General features: G+C 56.7%; 1 protein-coding gene across 1 annotated transcript in view; it reads left to right on the forward strand.

Moving 5' to 3' along the window:
- GASK1A (golgi associated kinase 1A) overlaps positions 1–15,701 on the forward strand; it is a 61,767-nt gene that overhangs the window by 27,467 nt on the left and 18,599 nt on the right. The window lies entirely within an intron of this gene.

The raw sequence follows: 15,701 nt of genomic DNA on the forward strand, positions 1-15,701 counted from the left end.
AAGTGGAGGGAGCCAGAGAGGGGAGGAGGTGGGGGCCCCGGCCAGGTTGACTGTAAACTTTGGGTCTCCTTGACATCCCAACAACAGAGCAACAACCCTCCTTGCTTGGAGAGGAGTTCAGAGCAGAAGTCCTGGAGGGTGGTTCAGTTCAGTTCAGGAGAGCTAAGAGGTAGTAGTAGCTGGGAGAGCGGGTTTTAGAATAGGAAAGACCTGAATTCAAATGCTACCTGGGATACTTTGTATCTATGTATTCTAGGCAGGTGACTTCCCCACTTCCCCTCGGTTTCTTTACCTGGAAGATGGGATAACAATAGCACTCAACTCTCAAGGCTGCTGGGTGGACCAAAAAAGATGATCCCTATTAAGCTATATATCTGCTATAAAGGGGAAAGGGAATAAACATTTATATAATGAGAGCTAAGTTGCAGCACTGTGCTAAGTGCTTTTACACATAATTTACAAATTAAGTTACGTGTAAAGACAAGGCCGAGGGATTCAGCAGCAGACACAAGCCCTGCTCTGGAGGAGGGAGCTTGCAAACCAGTAGGAGGAAACACATGTGCTGTTGAGTCAGTCTGTGGTCCTGTCTGACTCTTTGGGACCCATTGGGGGTTTTCTTGGCCGAGATGCTGGAGTTTGTCATTTTCTTCTGCAGCTCATTTTACGGATGAGGAAGCGGAGGCAGACAGGGTGAGGTGACTGATCCAGGGTCACACGGCTAAAAAGTATCAGAAGCTGGATTTGAAGATGAGTTCCACTGTCCCACCCAGCTGCCCCGACACACCCACAAATGATTTATCCAAGGGAACTTGAGATATGTGCAAAGGACAGATGTGGCAAAATCAACCCAAAGTATTTATTAAGCTCCTACTGTGTGTGATATGTGTAGCCCGGGGGTACCGAGATAAAGAAGGAAGCCTCCCCTCAAGGTTCATTTTCTAATAGGGGAGACACAAGAACTGCAAACAAAGAGAAGGGAAAGAGAGCTCATCCACGGGAGGGAGGGGTAGGGAACTGGACCCCAAGAACAGAGACTCAGGCATGGGAGAGGGCCTGGGATGCAGCTTGGTTTGAACTGAGAGTGTGAGAGGCAGCAAGGTCAGGAGGGAGAGCGATCTGCAGCAGAGGAGGTCCGGGAGTGAGGAAGGCACCCCGGCTCCGGGGCAGAGATGGGTCCTGGGGAAATATACCGGTACAGGCGCTAAGCGGGCCCCCATAAAGCAGGAAAAAGCACTAATGTGGTACGGCTCGGAGAACTGTACTTGGAGCCCGGGACTGCTTCTCCATGACTTCTGCTGACTTTGTCCCCTAGAGACAAGGAGAACCCTTTCCTCTCTGACAGACCTTTAAGTTCTTGTCCCAAGCGTTCTTCTCCAGGCTTTCGTCTGGAGTTTGGGGATGAAATGAAGTGCAGGACAGTGGATCCATCCCTGAATAATGACCAAACTCTCTTTGCTGATCCTGGCATCCCTCTGGACGGCTCTGGAGGCTGTCCGGGCCGTCAGCATCCTTCCCAAAATGTGGTACCCAGAGCTGAGCATGGCGATGGGGACGTGGACTGATGCAGAGAGAGCACACGAGCAAGGCGCGCCCCCCCCAGTCCCAAAGAGCGCGTTGGTGCTCTCAGGCGCCGCGTCTCATCTCTGGGGGGCCGCTGGCTGGAGGGGCGACAGAAGGGCTCAGGCTCCGGTGGAGGGAGAACTAAGCGGCCTGTGCTTGCTTCCCTCTCTTGGATCCCATGATTTGTGTTCCCACTTTATTAAAATCTCCAGATCTTTTTCATGTGAAATGCTGCATAATCACGCCTTCCTCACCGGGGACTTTTAAATCTAAGAATAGGGCTTTCTATTTCTCTCTATTAAATGTGATCTTATTAGATTAGCCCGACTGTTACCCAGAACCCCAGGCAGAGAAGAGAAATGCAGAGAGAAAGGTTCGATTAGAATCGGTGAGCTCCGCAGTGCCGGATTCCTGCTGGGGAGAGCCGAGAGGGAGGCTTTTCAGAGGGGTCACCAGGGCTGGACCCTGGAGCTTGGGCGGGAATTAAGTGAGGGGAGGACATGCAAGGGAACACCGAATAACGGCTCAAAGCGGGGGAGGCACGGGGGCCAGAGGCTGCAGAGTCACCGTAGAATTTGGGAGCTCCAGGAGACTACGACTTTTTGTGCCGAACCCCACGTCCTAGGTCTCATCACAACGAGGGAACGGAACTCTTCCTCCCTAGGAAACTCGGCCTGGCCCTTGGGGAGGCTCCCGTCCCTGGGGGGGGGTCTGTATAGAGAATGCTGGACCTGGTCCAGGAAGGCCCGAGTTCCAATTTTACCTCAGACCTTACTCTGGCCAGGTCCCTTCTGCTTCTCAGCCTCAGTTCACTTATCTGTAAAGTGGGTCTGTGAATAGAACCATTCTCCCCGGGTTATTGTGAAGAGCACAGGCTCCCTGGGAGCGCTGGTTACTGTTAGAATTGTGCTTCCGGCCTGTCTCTCGCGATCTTGCTGCATTAGCCACCAGCCAGTGCCTGCAGATAGCACAGAATCCCCTTAGAGAGAACTGGATCGGGGTCAGCGCGGGTTCAGATCCGGACCTGCCTGTGCGTCATCTTTGCCCTCAGTTTCCTGTTATGTACAAGGAGGGCTCTGAGGTCCTTTCGTGGTCCTGCGCCTCAGTTTCTCCCTCTGTACAGAGGGGTCGCGAGGCCGGGGCTTCCTTCTCCCCGGGTTTCTGCCCTGCTTGTTTCCAGGCCACGTTTTCTGTAAGAATGTGACCGGCTTCCTCCCGGCCTCTGCCCCCCTCTCCTACCTGTCTCCTGAGTCCCTTTGCTCCACCTGCCCTAGTTTTGGTCCCATTGCTACCCAGGGGGTCCCTAACAGAGCCTAGAGGTCGGAGGCAGCTCCATCATTCCCTGTGTACCACGGAAGGCCCCTGGGCGCCAAGCTGGTGAGTCCCTGGCCATCGCATGGGGGGCGGGGTGGGCTGGGTCAGGTGTATCCACCGACTGTTCCCTGGATCGTAGCAGGTGGAAGAGATGGAGGGGGTCAATACAGCCTCTTCCTGCGCCAGACCCGGGGGTGGGAGCTTTGACTCGAGATCCTCCCCTTCCTCCCCTGGAGTGGCACTGCAGACAGCATGGGCCCAGCCCCCCCTCCCACTCCCCTGCCAGCCCCACCATCCCACTCCCCTGCCAGCCCCCCATCCCACTCCCCTGCCAGCCCCTCCATCCCACTCCCCTGCCAGCCCCCCATCCCACTCCCCTGCCAGCCCCCCATCCCACTGCCCTGCCAGCCCCCCCATCCCACTGCCCTGCCAGCCCCCCCATCCCACTCCCCTGCCAGCCCCTCCATCCCACTCCCCTGCCAGCCCCCCATCCCACTGCCCTGCCAGCCCCCCATCCCACTCCCCTGCCAGCCCCCCATCCCACTCCCCTGCCAGCCCCTCCATCCCACTCCCCTGCCAGCCCCCCATCCCACTCCCCTGCCAGCCCCCCATCCCACTCCCCTGCCAGCCCCCCATCCCACTGCCCTGCCAGCCCCCCATCCCACTCCCCTGCCAGCCCCCATCCCACTGCCCTGCCAGCCCCCCTATCCCACTCCTCTGCCAGCCCCCCCATCCCACTGCCCTGCCAGCCCCCCATCCCACTGCCCTGCCAGCCCCCCATCCCACTGCCCTGCCAGCCCCCATCCCACTGCCCTGCCAGCCCCCCATCCCACTGCCCTGCCAGCCCCCCATCCCACTGCCCTGCCAGCCCCCATCCCACTGCCCTGCCAGCCCCCCATCCCACTGCCCTGCCAGCCCCCATCCCACTGCCCTGCCAGCCCCCCATCCCACTGCCCTGCCAGCCCCCCATCCCACTCCTCTGCCAGCCCCCCATCCCACTGCCCTGTCAGCCCCCATCCCACTCCCCTGCCAGCCCCCCATCCCACTCCCCTGCCAGCCCCCCATCCCACTGCCCTGCCAGCCCCTCCATCCCACTCCCCTGCCAGCCCCTCCATCCCACTCCCCTGCCAGCCCCCCATCCCACTGCCCTGCCAGCCCCCCCATCCCACTCCCCTGCCAGCCCCCCATCCCACTCCCCTGCCAGCCCCCCATCCCACTCCCCTGCCAGCCCCCCATCCCACTCCTCTGCCAGCCCCCCATCCCACTGCCCTGCCAGCCCCCCATCCCACTCCCCTGCCAGCCCCCCATCCCACTCCTCTGCCAGCCCCCCATCCCACTGCCCTGCCAGCCCCCCATCCCACTCCCCTGCCAGCCCCCCATCCCACTGCCCTGCCAGCCCCTCCATCCCACTCCCCTGCCAGCCCCCCATCCCACTGCCCTGCCAGCCCCTCCATCCCACTCCCCTGCCAGCCCCCCATCCCACTCCCCTGCCAGCCCCCCATCCCACTGCCCTGCCAGCCCCTCCATCCCACTCCCCTGCCAGCCCCTCCATCCCACTCCCCTGCCAGCCCCCCATCCCACTCCTCTGCCAGCCCCCCATCCCACTCCTCTGCCAGCCCCCCATCCCACTGCCCTGCCAGCCCCCCCATCCCACTGCCCTGCCAGCCCCCCATCCCACTCCCCTGCCAGCCCCCCATCCCACTCCCCTGCCAGCCCCCCATCCCACTGCCCTGCCAGCCCCCCCATCCCACTCCCCTGCCAGCCCCCCATCCCACTCCCCTGCCAGCCCCCCATCCCACTGCCCTGCCAGCCCCCCCATCCCACTCCTCTGCCAGCCCCCCATCCCACTCCCCTGCCAGCCCCCCCATCCCACTCCCCTGCCAGCCCCCCATCCCACTCCCCTGCCAGCCCCCCCATCCCACTCCCCTGCCAGCCCCCCCATCCCACTCCCCTGCCAGCCCCCCATCCCACTCCCCTGCCAACCCCCCCATCCCACTGCCCTGTCAGCCCCCCATCCCACTCCCCTGCCAGCCCCCCATCCCACTCCCCTGCCAGCCCCCCATCCCACTGCCCTGTCAGCCCCCCATCCCACTCCCCTGCCAACCCCCCCATCCCACTCCCCTGCCAGCCCCCCATCCCACTGCCCTGTCAGCCCCCCATCCCACTCCCCTGCCAACCCCCCCATCCCACTGCCCTGTCAGCCCCCCATCCCACTCCCCTGCCAGCCCCCCATCCCACTCCTCTGCCAGCCCCCCTCCCACTGCCCTGCCAGCCCCCCCATCCCACTCCCCTGCCAGCCCCCCTCCCACTGCCCTGCCAGCCCCCCCATCCCACTCCCCTGCCAGCCCCCCATCCCACTGCCCTGTCAGCCCCCCATCCCACTCCCCTGCCAACCCCCCCATCCCACTGCCCTGTCAGCCCCCCATCCCACTCCCCTGCCAGCCCCCCATCCCACTCCTCTGCCAGCCCCCCTCCCACTGCCCTGCCAGCCCCCCCATCCCACTCCCCTGCCAGCCCCCCATCCCACTGCCCTGCCAGCCCCCCATCCCACTCCCCTGCCAGCCCCCCATCCCACTCCCCTGCCAGCCCCCCATCCCACTCCTCTGCCAGCCCCCCATCCCACTGCCCTGCCAGCCCCCCATCCCACTCCTCTGCCAGCCCCCCATCCCACTGCCCTGCCAGCCCCCCATCCCACTCCCCTGCCAGCCCCCCATCCCACTCCCCTGCCAGCCCCCCATCCCACTCCTCTGCCAGCCCCCCATCCCACTGCCCTGCCAGCCCCCCATCCCACTCCTCTGCCAGCCCCCCATCCCACTCCCCTGCCAGCCCCCCATCCCACTCCTCTGCCAGCCCCCCCTCCCACTGCCCTGCCAGCCCCCCCATCCCACTCCCCTGCCAGCCCCCCATCCCACTGCCCTGCCAGCCCCCCATCCCACTGCCCTGCCAGCCCCCCCTCCCACTGCCCTGCCAGCCCCCCCATCCCACTGCCCTGCCAGCCCCTCCATCCCACTCCCCTGCCAGCCCCCCATCCCACTGCCCTGCCAGCCCCTCCATCCCACTCCCCTGCCAGCCCCCCATCCCACTGCCCTGCCAGCCCCCCATCCCACTCCTCTGCCAGCCCCCCTCCCACTGCCCTGCCAGCCCCCCCATCCCACTCCCCTGCCAGCCCCCCATCCCACTCCCCTGCCAGCCCCCCCAATCCCACTCCCCTGCCAGCCCCCATCCCACTCCTCTGCCAGCCCCCCATCCCACTGCCCTGCCAGCCCCCCATCCCACTGCCCTGCCAGCCCCCCATCCCACTCCCCTGCCAGCCCCCCCATCCCACTCCCCTGCCAGCCCCCCATCCCACTGCCCTGCCAGCCCCCCTCCCACTGCCCTGCCAGCCCCCCATCCCACTCCCCTGCCAGCCCCCCATCCCACTCCCCTGCCAGCCCCCCTCCCACTGCCCTGCCAGCCCCCCATCCCACTCCCCTGCCAGCCCCCCATCCCACTCCCCTGCCAGCCCCCCATCCCACTGCCCTGCCAGCCCCCCATCCCACTCCCCTGCCAGCCCCCCATCCCACTCCCCTGCCAGCCCCCCATCCCACTCCCCTGCCAGCCCCCCATCCCACTCCCCTGCCAGCCCCCCATCCCACTCCTCTGCCAGCCCCCCTCCCACTGCCCTGCCAGCCCCCCATCCCACTCCCCTGCCAGCCCCCCATCCCACTGCCCTGCCAGCCCCCCATCCCACTCCTCTGCCAGCCCCCCATCCCACTGCCCTGCCAGCCCCCCCATCCCACTCCCCTGCCAGCCCCCCCATCCCACTGCCCTGCCAGCCCCCCCATCCCACTGCCCTGCCAGCCCCCCCATCCCACTCCCCTGCCAGCCCTCCCATCCCACTCCCCTGCCAGCCCCCCATCCCACTCCCCTGCCAGCCCCCCATCCCACTCCCCTGCCAGCCCCCCATCCCACTCCCCTGCCAGCCCCCCCATCCCACTGCCCTGCCAGCCCCCCATCCCACTCCCCTGCCAGCCCCCCATCCCACTCCTCTGCCAGCCCCCCATCCCACTGCCCTGCCAGCCCCCCATCCCACTCCCCTGCCAGCCCCCCATCCCACTCCTCTGCCAGCCCCCCATCCCACTCCTCTGCCAGCCCCCCATCCCACTCCCCTGCCAGCCCCCCATCCCACTCCCCTGCCAGCCCCCCATCCCACTGCCCTGCCAGTCCCCCCATCCCACTGCCCTGCCAGCCCCCCATCCCACTCCCCTGCCAGCCCCCCATCCCACTCCTCTGCCAGCCCCCCATCCCACTCCTCTGCCAGCCCCCCATCCCACTCCCCTGCCAGCCCCCCCTCCCACTCCCCTGCCAGCCCCCCCTCCCACTCCCCTGCCAGCCCCTCAGCAGCCGCCCTGGCTTCCTGTCTTGGAAGCTGCCAGAGCATTTCCGGAGGCCTGCGGGACAGCTTTTACCATCTGGCTCCGGCTCCGTCCTCAGCCCCGCTTTCTAACCCACTCCCCCACCTGTATTCCAGCTCCGGGGCCTTGGCCTTCAAGGCCCATCCCAACCCCCCTCGCTGCCTCCGGTCCATCTTCTGGTCCAGCTGCTGCCCTCAGGCCTCCCCTCCCCCTCCCTGAAGAACAAAGCCCCCCATGCCCCCAAGTGTGGTCTTCCCCAGTTAGAGTGATTGTCTTGAGGGCAGGAGGAGGGGTCTCGGGCGCCCCCGGGCCGTTCCTAGCCCGGTTCTCTGCCCGAGGGTCTCCCCTGCCGGGCTCGGCCCCTCCCGGGCCTCCTAAGCCCTGTTAACTAGCTGGCGGCTCCCTTCTCCTCCGGCTCTGGGAGACTTGGATAAGGAGCTTCCCGGCTCCCCTTGGGCCCCGCAGCTTCAGCCCCCCCCCCCCCCGGGGCTCCTGTTTCATCATTCTGTCTCCTTTCACCCGAGACGGGCCGGATCTCTTGTTTCCATCCCACCGGAGCTCCCGATGGCCGGGGCTGCGGCCCCCCTGGGAGAACTCCCGAGGCTGGCAATCTCCGCCTCCATCTCGAGCTGTCAGGCGGGCTTTGTTTGCAAGGTCTCAAGGCCAGTTTTCCAGGCCCCTTTTGGCTCTGACACCCGAGCTTGGCTTGGGGAAACTCCCCCCCCCCACTCCCCTGTAACTGAATCTCTGCCCTGCCTTTGGGGGGTGTCTGGGGGAGGGGGGGAGGGGGGATCTGCCGCCCTTGGGTTTGCTGAGTGGAGACCCAGGCGGTGGGGGTTTGGGGCTTGGAAAAGTGCTTTAAAAAGCCACCCTTAGCACTTCCTGCTGTGTGACCCTGGGCAAGTCACTTAACCCCAAGGGCCTCAGCAAAATAGATTAATAAAATTAAAATTAAAAAGGGTGTCACCAGCGGAGCTCCTTCAGGGAGTTCTGAGGCCTTTCCTGGTCCGTTATTTTTATGTTTTTCTGAGGCTGGGGCTAAGTGACTTGGCCAGGGTCACACAGCCAGGAAGTTAAGTGTCTGAGACCAGATTTGAACTCGGGTCCTCCTGACTCCAGGGCTGGTGCTCCATCCACTGCGCCTCCCAGCTGGCCTGGCAGTGTTTATTTCTACTATAAGAGGATAAAAGGAGATAACGTTTATAAAGACCTCTACAAAATTCACAGTGTTATATAATTATGATTCTTGGGGTTTGTTTTTTTTTAAATAAGATTCCGGGAGATTGTACTGAGCTCTGATCCACGTGGAGCTCAGCAGGGAAGAATTGTGTTGCACTGATTGGCTTTGGGGGCTCCCGCTCAGTTGGAATGGACATTGGATGCAAAAAGGCAAAAAAAAAAACCCCAAAAAAACAATCTTTGCTCTGTCTGTTGAACTATTGCCCAGACGTGTCAATGTCATTACTTTCAGCTCCATGAACTGCTCCCTTTCAGACGCATTCTGCAACCTGATCTTTCAGCCTGTTCTTTCTCAGCAACGTCCCCGGGGAAACTCGGCAAAGCGGGGCAGAAAAGTCCACCAGCTCCATGTGAAGCCTTTCTCCTTATGCAGCGCGCAGAGTTGCCAGCCTTCCTTGTTGGTAAACAAGCATAGCCGCAAAAACGATCAGAGACGTTCGCTCTTTAAAAGAAAGTTGGTTTATTTTTCCCCAGTGGGATACAAGTCTTTGAGAATCCAAGATGTGGATCCCACTTGGAATTGCATTTTGTATTTTTCGTTCTTTTTGCAAAAAAAAAGGAATAAGATATTCGGCATGTCCTCATTCTTCCATTAGTTTTAAAGGACAATATCCCATTTCTGGAGGTGACGAGATAAAAATATATATTCATATAAAATAAAAAATGAGACGCAAGGGTCTTGTTGAGGAGACAAGAAATGATCCATTGTACAGAAAGGACACGTAGCTAAATGGGAATAAAAGAGCAAAAAACAAAGAATAAAAGAGAAAAGATCAACACTAACATTTTATTTAAAAAACTTAGGAACTATCAGAATGACACAAAGTATTTCCTGAAGGTTTGGGTGGAGGTGTTCTAAATGGACTTTTCTTTATATCTGAAGGGCTTGTGAAGGTGAGTTTTAATACATTTTTGAGAGAACAGAAGACCAAGAACTAAAACAAATTTCTGAACCCAATTTGGAACTGAAAGGGTGTACTGATTTTTTCTTTTTTTTTTTTCTTTTTTTCTTTTTATTAATTTTTATAATTATAACATTTTCTTTGACAGCACATATGCATAGGTAATTTTTTTTTTACAACATCATCCCTTGGACTCCCTTCTGTTCCGAGTTTTTCCCCTCCTTCCCTCCACCCCCTCCCCTAGATGGCAGGCATTCCCATACACATTAAATATCTTATAGTATGTCCTAGGTGGTACTGATTATTTATAGAGAGCAGCCACTTTATGTAGAAGATCACTAGTCTATCACCAGGGACCACTTGGAAGAGTGGGAGCTGAGAGTCAAAAGGCCAGATTTCCCCTACCCCACTTGAAGTCAACATCAAGATGCTACTCTTTGCTATTTTAAGCAAGGGAGAATACTTCTCTGTGGAATTATTCACTCAAAGGCTTTAGACTAATTGTGGGAAAAGTAGTCAATTTAAATAGTTTTGAAAACCATTAGCTGAATGGGAGTTATATTGCACAGGAACCATTGTTCAGGTCAGTTGCTGACATTTGATTGTCCCCTGTGGGTCATGTATAAAATTGTAAATCAGTTAGGAACCAGGGATACAGGAGTCCAGCTGCTTAGTGGTGGAAGCCTCCAGCTTAAATTTATCTCATCCTGATGTTCTTCTATCCCCTCCAGTTTCCTTATTTGGGAAGGGGGGAGAGCCACGTGCTTCCTCCTCTGTCTCTCTCATTCCATCTCCTTCCAACTCTGTTAAGACCTTGTGGACTTCAGAGGACTGAGGATTGACACTTTTTTCATCATGTATGTTTGATGTGGCTTCAGGACCGCAGCGACTGATGGCAATATCTGCAAGGGGACCATCTATCGGATGAAAAAAGTCAGTCAAGGTTTTATAAGGAACCAAGCAGAAAGCTCTCCTGTGCCCAGCTTGGAGGCCGTAGCAAAAGAATGGATGTTATATTTAACATGTATGGGAATGCCTGCCATCTAGGGGAGGGGTGGAGGGAAGTAGGGGAAAATTCAGAACAGAAGGGAGTGCAAGGGACAATGTTGTAAAAAATGTTATAATTATAAAATTAAAAAAAAAAGAATGGATGTTATCATATGAAATATGCTGGGATAGCAAAAAATATTAGTCACCCCAGTGCAATGAGCGCTCTCCGAGCTTTAGCCCGTTTCCCCCCGGACTGTGGGGTGGGTGTCCGGGACCAAAAGGACGTCACTCTGTGGGGTCTTCCATCGTGGCTGACCAGACCAAGGGCAGCTTGGAAGGTTCTGGCACAGACACAAACAGTCCATGTGAACACGTGAGCCCTGGACTGTCCATGGACTGGTAGGAGATAGTGAGTGAGAGACTGCATCAATTATATCATTGTGATAAATGCCTAAATTAAATGTAGAACCGCTTCAGTCTGGCTCACTAATTGATATCAGTTGCTTCCCAATCCTCAGAGCTGCTCCAGAGAGGACCGCCTTGTTAGGTGGGGAATTCCGGCCTCTTTCAGATCACCTTCCATTTCCTCGGCACAGTGATGGTCGGGTGGAGGGCAGGGGTCATGCTTTTGCCTTCCTTTGTATCCCCCCCTTAGCACAGAGCTTGGCACACAGGGCCCCCCTTCTCGGAGGCTTGGCGACCCTTCCTCAGGAATGTTACATGGGGAGGCCTTTTGTTTATGGACTGGACTAGCCCGAGGCTAAGCTCCTTCCAACTCTCAGGGTTTATGTTTGTGACTTTATCTTCCCTGCAGCGTCTGATCCAGGGAAGGCCCTTAATAATTCTTTGTTGAGAGAGAATAAATATGCAGCAAATCAGAGCTTGCCACATGGCCCTCCCCTGTTTCTCACCCCTGCCCTCTTTGGCTGTTTAATAAATGAACTGTTGCCTTTGCTTGGAGCTAGTTGGAAATGTGGACGGGCTTCAGGGTCAAGCTCCTGGACAGCTCCATGAAGCGCTCCATCTGGAGGATGCCTTCTAAAGCTGGACAGGCTTGTCTGTGTCCCGGGAAGCCTCAGTTCCAAGCCGTCCCTTAGAAACCTTGTAAAGACAAGGAGGAGTTTTTTTTCCAGGGGAGATTTTGGAACGGAAGACAAAGGGACAGACCCCAGGCTTGGGGGGGTGGGAGATGCAGGTGGTGGGCCAGCGTGACAAAGTAGGAAGAGCTAGACCACAAGTCTTACCAGCTGGGTGATCTTGGAAAAGTCATGTGATTTATCAGAACCTTGGTTTCTTCCTCTATAAAATGACAATAATGATGCTTGCACATTATATATATATCATTTTATATGAATATATAATATAGAATTCGTTATAATTATATATGAAATAATTATACAATATAAAACTACAATTATATATAACACAAAATACATTATAATTACAGAATATAAAATATATTACATATGTAATACAAATATACACACATATGTATATTATATATATAATATATAATATATATATATATATATATATATAGTTACAGGACTGTCATAAGGAAAGGATTCTATAAAAGAGCTAAAGAATTAGGGGGATTTAAAAAAAAGTTTTCTTTTTCTTTAACTTTTGAATCGAAGCCTTTGGTTTTGACATTGCTTTATTCCCTTCCTCCTCCCTACCCAAAGCGCAATCTTCCCCTTCTAATAAAACATATATCTATATGTGAAGTAGCCACAGGACTATCATAAGGAGAAGATTCTATAAAATGTAAAGATCTATGAAATTGGGAGGGTTTAAAAATGTTTTTTCTTTAACTTTTTAATCGAGGCCTTTGGTTTTAACATTGCTTTATTCCCAAGTATATCCCTCCCTCCTCCCTACCCAAAGAGCAGTCCTCCCCTTGTAACAAAGAAGAAGGGGGAGGGGGGTTGGCAAAACTCCCCAACCATCAGTTGAAGCTGGCAGTGGAGGCTGGCTTCCACACCCATAGTCCCCCACTTCTGCAAATTAGAAAGGAAAGCACATTGTCTCCTTTCCTCTTGGGGACACCTGTCCCCTCCTCCCTTCCTCTTTTTTCCTTTGATTCACCTGTAGCTCAACAGAGGGAGCTGTCTCAGGTAGGAAAAAGAAACTCCCTTATCATCAGTGATGTGAAGTTTGGTCTTCAAGGAGCTGCAAGTTATTAGGGAAAACAACATATACAGGTCCAGACAGAGTTGGCCCAGAATGCAAGACTAGGTCCAGAGACTGGACTTGTGATGTCTCTGACATAAGGGCCCCCACATCTCCCTTGTCTGTGAGCTGTCTGTGAGCCCCCACATGGGAAGGGAGCTCCCTTGAGGGGGCTAGAACTGGTGCAATGCTGGACAAGAGCCAGATCTTCCTGATTCCAGGCCACTTCTGTTCCCTGCCCAGCCCGAGAGAAGTGCCAGCCAATATTCCCTGTGAGTCCTGTCCGGGGGGTTGGGGAGCTGGCTTCTCTCTCAGGACCCAGGGGGAGATGCTTCAGCTCTCTGCACCTGTTTCCCCACCTGTGAAATGGGAAGATGGATGCAATTGCCTCAGTGGTCCCTTCCTGCTCTAAAGTCTGTTCTATAGTCTTCTAGTTTCCCCCTTTCCTCCTAGGAGACGGGCAGCCCCCCTCCCCAGCACTGCTTATTCTCCAAAGCGTCGGATGATGAGGTACTGTCTGCTCGGGGCTCAGGAGGCTTGGCAGGTTCATTAGTGCTGCTGGGTCTTGGATTTCTGGGGGAAAGAAGTTTTTGTTTTTTGTTTTTTAAAAATAAGGCTTAGGGCTGGACTGGTTCCCCTCTGCCTCCAAGATGGAAGATGCGCCAAGGAAGCCGGGAATTTCTGGCATGTCCCACGCCTCTGGGCTGTGGCGTCTGCATACCAGTGCTGGGGAGCAGGCCCGGAGCAGAGCCACGTGGCCCCTGGCTGCTCTGGCTCACTGGCTGGGAAGCCAGATGGCCCCTTTCTCCCCAAAGCCCTTTTTTCCTTTAAAAAGGGGGGCAATTCAAGGAGTTTGTGGACCCTTTTCTCCCCAAAGCCTTTTTTTAAGGAGTTTTTTTTGGGGGGGGTAAAAAAAAAAGTCCTCAGAGCCGGGTTCCAGTGTGGCCTCTGGCACAGGCTGGCTGTGTGACTCTGGGCAAGTCCCTTACCCAGTCCCAGGACGGTTTCTAAGACTGGTTCTATCTGCATCGGTGAATTTACAGAAGTCTGGTCCCAGACACAGGCAGGCTCACACATGTGGGTGTGAGATCTTGAGAGCAGGCGACTTTTCGTTAGAATCTCTGCACCCCCGGCTTCGTGCAGTGTTTAGCACACAGTAGGTGCTCAGGGAATGTTGGCTGTCTGGGGGGAGCCCAGCAGAGGCCAGCCAGTGTCGGGGCTGGGGCTCTGGGATGACTGAGTTTTCCTTGTTCATGTTTCTCACATCACAGAAGCATGGACTGAGGGCCCGGAGGAACCTCCCGGCCAGGGGCTCCCACCCGTGGCAGTCCAGTGAAACCTCAGACTCCTCTTTTCTCTTTTCTTTTTTTGCTGGGGCAATTGGGGTTAAGTGACTTGCTCAGAGTCCCAGAATTAGGAAGTGTTAAGTGTCTGAGGCCAGATTTGAACTCAGGTCCTCCTGACTTAGAGGTAGTGCTCTATGCTTTGAACCATCTAACTGCCCCTGAGGATAATTCTTTAAAGTACATTAAATAAGTGTACTTTAAAGCATTATAAGTATATTAAATAAAATTCACAAGACACAAAACACTAAATTGCAATTATCCAGATATTTGTAAAACCTCCAATCTAGTCCAGGCCCTTATTTTGCAGAGGAGGAAACCAGTTGAGGGCCTTCAGTGACTTGGCCACCCCCAGTGTCAGAGGTGGATCGGACACAGGACCTTGTACTAGGATCTGTTTTATCATCATCAGAAACATCTGGGCAACGGGCACTATTCCAAGCAGGAGTGATCATTTCTGGAGCTAGTAAGCTCCCCGTCCCTGGAGGTATCCAAGCTGAGGACTGGTGGCCACTTGCAGGGATGGGCTGGGTCTGATGGGCCGAGGCCCTTCTGCCTCTCACAGCCGGTGATCTGCAACTTAGAAAGGTGATCTGGCCCTGAGCTCGAGGCCCTGCATCAGGGAGGACACGGGCAAAGGGGGGGATTTCCAAAAGGCTGAGCCGCCATTACAGGATAGGCTGAAGGACCGGGGAATGTGGGGCCAGGTCCCGAGGACGGGGCACCGGGCTGGTTTCCCGTGGCCCACAATGGAGGAGCAGTGGTAGAGACTGAAGGGGGAGGACCGGCTGGTGCCGGTGCAAGGGCCAGCTTCCTCATTGTCGGTCATCTCAAATGGCGTGGGCTGCCTCAGGGTAGTGAGGGTCTCCAGTCCGGGCCGAGGTGCCCCAGAACATGGCAGAGAGGAGGCTGAATGGCCTCAGAGCCCCTTCCCACACCGAGGGCTGTGATTAGGGTCTTTTAGAGGTTTTCCCTAAAGTGGGAGGGAGGGAGGGAGGGAAAGAGGGAAGAGAAAGAGGGAGAGGGAGAGGAAGAGACAGAAAAACAAACACAGAGAGAGGAGACAGAGACAGAGAAAAATAGAGAGGAAAGAGAGAGGAGACCGAGACAGAGACAAAGAGACAGAGAGAGGAGAAACAGAGGGACAGAGACAGGAGGGAGGGAGGGGACTGTGAATGCCCCCGGAGAGACATCCAAAGCCTGAATTGCTCTTTCTCTCCCTCTGCTGTTTCCTGGCTTTGGCATCTCCCCATGATGACCCCCAAGAAGGAGCAGATGTTGGGGGGCCGGCCAGGCTGGTTCTCCCGGCCCGAGGTTTATTGAGGACTTTGCAGGCTGTGGCCAACCAGATTTCTCCCAGATAGAGGTTTAATGGTGTATGTTTGAGTGTCTGGGTATGAGTGTGTGTGTATAGCAAAGGTGCTCCTGCACCATCCCGTTGCCATGGAGATGGCCTCTTGATGCTGCTAAGATGCAGAGGGAGCCCCCTCCCCAGCAGCCGCCCCTCCCCCACATTCAGCTTCTTCTTCTGTGATTTCAAACACTTCCTGAGGCCTGGAAGGAGCCTGAAGTCAGAAGGCTGGACCTGAGTTCAAATCCCTCCCAGTTCTGTTCTGCTCACTAGGGGTCTCAGGCTAGTGGCTCCCTCTCCCTGGCTCAGCTTCCTCAGCTGTGAAGTGACCGGAACAACCTGGAAAATCCCTTCTACTTTCCATCTAGGGGTCCTAGGATGGCGTCACTTCACCCCTAGGGTCTCAGTTTTTTCATCTATAGAGTGACGGGCATTG

This window comes from Sminthopsis crassicaudata, chromosome 5 (genome assembly GCF_048593235.1).
Source record: "Sminthopsis crassicaudata isolate SCR6 chromosome 5, ASM4859323v1, whole genome shotgun sequence".
Classification (NCBI taxonomy): domain Eukaryota; kingdom Metazoa; phylum Chordata; class Mammalia; order Dasyuromorphia; family Dasyuridae; genus Sminthopsis; species Sminthopsis crassicaudata.